General features: G+C 40.9%; 1 long non-coding RNA gene across 1 annotated transcript; it reads right to left on the bottom strand.

Annotated features, from left to right (window-relative positions):
- Positions 1-2,640: 2,640 nt before the first annotated feature.
- On the bottom strand, positions 2,641-5,199 carry LOC103635922 (uncharacterized). The gene is made up of 4 exons (XR_002264252.2): positions 4,858-5,199; positions 3,995-4,776; positions 3,313-3,663; positions 2,641-2,736 (listed from the first exon to the last, which is right to left on the bottom strand). It is a non-coding gene; the product is annotated as an uncharacterized lncRNA (long non-coding RNA).
- Positions 5,200-5,768: the final 569 nt, after the last annotated feature.

Raw genomic sequence — 5,768 nt, 5'->3', positions numbered from 1 at the left:
AGCCTTCGATATTCTTCAACCGATACACCATCCGTAGTCGGTTTCATGATATTGCTTTGGAGAGACCGAAGTTATCCTTTGGACTGGTCATATGGGGCCGGTCTGTTAGATCCAATCTTAGTCTCCCCAGTGGAGTCGCCAAAAAGTATGTTGGCGCAGATCTGGGCACCAATCATTAGGAGTTATTCCGCTTGGCGGGCTCTCTGTGGCAACGTGGACGGTCCACAGCCTAGGATCGGACGGTCCGTGCCTAGTGGCCGGACGGTCCATGCGTTGCGCAGGGCTGGCAACGTTCATCAACAGAACACAGAGGCTGGCTGGGATACATACCGCTAACCAGATCGTGTGTATGGGTATTGTCATAGCCAGACTCGCGCTCCCGGTGATATGAATTAAAACGGTGGCCATTGTGCCCATGGACATACTAAAATCTGACAGGTCGACGCTCGGAAGTTGACTCGAACGGACCAAAGATGCTTGGTCATGCTGCGATCACAGAGCGATGTTCGCGCTCCATGAATTTGTTGGCGCGCGATATCTCCAGCTTCATGTCGGCTACTCACTTCTCGATATCCGATTTCCATTGGTCCACTTTGTTCTTTGTTGACGCCTTTTTAAAGCGCCAAACACTCAACAAGAACCAGCGGCGGTGCTCTCTGGTCAGGCGCGGACGGTCCGCGGCACAGGGCCGGACGGTCCGTGACCTGGCGTGAGGCTAGGGTTTCCTGCCTGACGGCCGGATGGTCCGCTCCCTAGGGCCGGACGGTCCGCGCGTGTGCAGGGGCGGCGGAAGATTGCTGGCGGCGCCTGGATCTCGCTCCCGGGAGGGACCCCGTCAGGGAGTAGAGATCCTAGGTGGTGTCTAGGCTCGGGTAGACCGACCTAGACTCCTCTAATCGACGTAGAGTCGAAGAGAAGCAGAGGATTTTGGGATTGGAAGACTAAACCTAAACTAGACTAGGACTACTCCTAGGATAAAATGTAAATTGTATTGATTGAAGGTTCGATTCGTTGTTGTAAATCGGCCATATACCTCTCTATTTATAGAGGAGGGGGCTGGACCCGTTACAAACAAATCTCCGAGTTTATCCCGAGATTCTCGCCAACAAACATAGCAAGAAACTCGGAACCCTAATCTGTTCTGCGCCTGCGTAGACCGTCCGGCCCACAGGCACAGACTGTCCGGACCGTCCGGCCTTCTCATTTTGGTGCCCAACATATGCCCCCTGCCTTTTGGTGGAGCTGAGCAAACCAAAAGCATTTAACTCGATGTGATTACATCGGTTTTCTTAAGCATCTTGCCACATACTAGGATGGTACTGCTTGAGAAAACGCCCATTCAAAGCCTTACGTAAATCCTTGCCTTATAACGTTTGTAGTAAATAGGCGTTACCAGACATCACATGTTTTACTTTATAAGGACCCTCCCAGCTTGGCGACCATTTTCCAAACTTCAGGTTTTTATTCCTTAGAGGTAGGATGGTCTTCCACACCAGATCCCCTACTTGAAATGACTTTGCTTTGACCTTCTTGTTGTTGGCCCTAGCTACCATGATCTTGTCCTTTTTTATTGCTCCCAAAGCTATCACCCTCTTGTCGGTCACCTCATCAATATTATCCATCATTGAATTATAATAATCAGTGATGGTTAGATCATTTTGTCTGGCGAACCTGATAGCATTCAAACTTATTTCTACAGACAACACTGCTTCTTGCCCATAGACAAGCTTAAAAGGATATACTTTAGTAGCACTATGTTTAGATATTCTGTGAGCCCATAAAGCTTCGGACAAAATCTTATGCCAATGCTTAGGATTATCAGATATCTTCTTTTTTATCAAGTTAATCAATGTCCTATTACTAGACTCGGCCTGTCTATTGGCCTGAGCATAATATGAAGATGAATTAAGCAACTTAATTCTATACTAGGTGAGTGCCCGTGCGTTGCAACGGGAACATAAAATGTCACGGTAATTTATGTACAAATATGTGTTATATTGTTAAGAGAAAAAAGTTTCGTAATCTATTGTGATTCTAGTGATAAGATGAAGAGCGAGAAAATTCAAGCTATGGAAATACAGAAGATGAAGAACTGGTCGAAGGTTACCACGCTTTCAGTTCTATGGGCATCAGAGAACCAAGTTCAAAATTTGCATATCCATGAAGTGTTGTTCAATAATGATCGAAACTTAGAAGAGAACCAAGTTCAAAATTTGCATATCCATGAAGCGTTGTTCAATAATGATCGAAACTTAGAATAGATTGAAGAGAAACCTCATCGCACGGTACAACGATCTGTACCAAAGCATGGGAGTTGGTTTGGCTGCTCGTTGCCCTTGTCGGGGAACGTGATCTTAGTTCCCTTCTTCCAGCGAGGCTTTATATCGATTGTTAAGATCTCCGATTCGGTCCTAGTCTGTACTACCTATTAAGAGAGCAGAGATAAGACTCTGTTAATCTATTCAAATAGCAGTTTTTACTTTATTTATGACCTAAAAACTGAAATACATTCCATAACTACAAACAAGGGTATGCTTTCATAGTGAAACAAATCTAGCTTCTAATTGTAAATAAAGCTGAGTAGTCTCAAATGTGAAAGATGGTGCAATGCAAGAACCCAACTACAAAAATGCTTACCCATTCAGCCTCACAACACTCCTAGATATCTGCAAAGGCCTTCAGCCCTTCCTTGCCATACTGATCATATGCCGCCCTATTCTGGGGATCACTCAAAACCTGAAAGAAGCGAGCATTGTCGTATCCGAAGGAACAAAAACTCACAGCCATAGAAACATCACACAAGGTTATGATTCCAGGCAGAATCAATCAGGATACAAGAGCTACATATTGAAAACCGACATAACGCACAGTCGACATGAATCTCCATAATATTTCCAACTCACGAATAGATTTCCTCTAGTTAATGGCCCGTGCGTTGCTAGGATATATTATGCTTGATGAAATAATAATTACTATAACAATATTCTTTGATAGAAAAACCATAACTGACACATCAATGTACATATTCTAATGGCGAAATTGGCTCAGATAAAATCAAACATCATCGATCCAATGTCTTATCAATACATAACCAAGAATATAAATAATCACGATGTCTTATATTAACTCAGTGTAGACATACAATGCAATGTCACCAATCTCGAAACCATGATTAGTAGGTGTAAAGATCACTTGGCCCTGGATCTTCAAAGCAATCACCCTCTAACTTACTGGTATCATAATGGTCACATCTCATACCAGCAAAAAAACATAGCTGAACGTCCAGAGTTGATGCTAGGAATTTGAACTCACCAGTTTCAGCGTGTCTGCAATTTTTGTTACCTCTGTTTTTTGCCTAAGCAACTCGTATTCTCTTTTGGATAGCTCAACCGCTAAAATATCCAGCTGTAGAATTATGAAACTATTGAGGAGTCCACAAAAGTGATAAATTCAATACATAGGAGCCATCAAATTCAAAAGTAGTTTTTCCCTTGATTAGCAGAACTTACTTATCCCTTGATTAGCTGGCCCTAAAATATAATGTGCAACACGTGGGTGCTGAAGACTGAAGGAAAGGTCCCAGTCCCTGCTCTTCAGATTGCACAGCCCCCTCATTCTTGCATATCCCAACCTCCAGGTCAAAAACTATTACAGTTTTTCTTGCTGCAACATAGCAATGGATGAATGTGTTAACTTGAAAAAACAACAAATAATGCCCATCAAAAGTAAATTACCAGAATGAACAAGTAATTATATTGTATAGTTATAACTTGTGCTTTGCTATGATGACATCTCAGTTTCAACCACAGAAGTTTCATTCAAACTAAAATTAGTATATAAAATGTAGTCTACAATGAAAATAAAAAATTTATACTACAAGAGAGTGATGCATAGAAAATGGTACTTCATAACAATACTCATTTATATACGACTCAAGCAACCTAAAGTAAACCTTCCAGAATGTCTTCATCCATGTAAGAAGGACAGAGCCTACCCCATATTGATGCTAAATCTGGGACATATGGTTTCCATATGATCTCTTTGAATACCAGAGATTACAGAATCTGCAAATGGAATAAAACAACATAATGATACCACTAAAATAGTAAAAATAATATTACTAAAAGTGTAGACAAAAATGCATAGCACAGAAGAATAAAAAACACAAATAATACTTCTATAACGGGAGCTAAATAAAACAAAATCATGACTTCATGAGACTTGTACTCAACAACAATATAGCATACATGACAAACTCCCTATGTCTAAGAATAGTAGGTACATAATAAGAGTCTCTCCAGTTTGATTTAGCCTATTACAGACAACTTCTGTCAATCAAATGAGCTAAAATCTAAAATAACACATTTGTAGCTGTAAAAACTCAAAATTTGGGTTTGCGGGCGAGGACAGTCGCTGGGCGCTTTTGCCGACGGAGGGAGACGATGCTAGAGAGAGCACGGGCTTGGCGGTGGGCGAGGGATCACAACGTTGTTAATAAGATTATTTCATGTAAAACCTACATGCAAACTATAGCAACTAAAAAACTAAGACTAATACTTTAAAAAATGTCAATCATAAATAATATAGTTAGGTGCCCGTGCGTTGCTGGTTTCTATTAAAATTGAAAATGCTAAGCAGTTTAGAGCAAGTACACTGTATAAAACAAACCACACCAATTTTTCTCTGAGGAAGGTATCAACTGTTGTCCTTGTGTTGTGACAGACATTGTTCCTCATTTCCACAGCTTGCTTAGTCTTCAAAATTTGAAGATCAGGCCTGTTAAATGTAAAAAAAATTAAGACACAAAACTAAAAGAATGGTCAGTTGTTATAATCCAGTCACATAATATCACATTACCTATTATGGTTGTATAGGAACTGCAACATCAACAGAATAGATGTCTCTCCTGACAATATACCCTTGATTTGTCAGCCTATCAGGATGTGTTGCTGCATTTGGATCCATAGTGGCAGCACTGTCATTTGGCATGGTTATGTCATCCCTCATCTGGACATCCTCAGATGGTTCTGTAGCAGCATTAGTTTGATTACTTTGTACAACCAGTCTGCTCGCAGGGTACACATGGGCAGAAGTATGTGAACTCAATGCATCAAGGTGATTCCGCACATTTAGGAGGAAAGCCTGGTTTTCATTTTCAGCAAGATCAAAAGCAGTTTGGTACGCAAGGAGAGCGTCATCCTGGCAAATGAACATAAGGTTAAGTTACAAAACAAAGACAATCAGCAAACTAAGAAGTTGTCTTGTTTCACAAAGGGAAAAGGGGGCATGCCTTGCTTCCAGAAATAAGCTTGTCCAAGATGCTTGCAACACTTTTAAGCTGACTCAAGAACATAAGACACTGGAAAATGTTTAAATAATCTAGATTTGGAAATGTCTGGTATATTTTGACAGGACATTGTAGAACCTAGAAATACAGAGACAAAATGTTAGATCACAAGATGATCCGCTCACAAGTACAGACGTCGTGGAGGCAGACGGGAAGGGCATTAATGTTACTTACCAGGTAGGTTTCAAGGCCGACCATAAGTTCTTCTATCTCTTGTTCATCCCCCAGAAAAATAAGGTAACAAGTGGCAAGAGTCAACAATATATAAAATTTGAAGGTAAAGAAAATGGCAGTATTTACTGAAGGGCTTCTAGATGTGTGTTTTACATGACTGTATCTAATCATGGGATATCATTGCAATGTCTAACAGTTAAAAGATGTATTTCAGTGAAGAGAAGGCTTTATTAACTTCAAACAGTAC

The sequence above is a fragment of the Zea mays genome, chromosome 8 (genome assembly GCF_902167145.1).
Source record: "Zea mays cultivar B73 chromosome 8, Zm-B73-REFERENCE-NAM-5.0, whole genome shotgun sequence".
Lineage (NCBI taxonomy): Eukaryota > Viridiplantae > Streptophyta > Magnoliopsida > Poales > Poaceae > Zea > Zea mays.
Note: the sequence above shows the minus strand (reverse complement) of the source record. Positions and strands in the feature narration are given on the sequence as shown.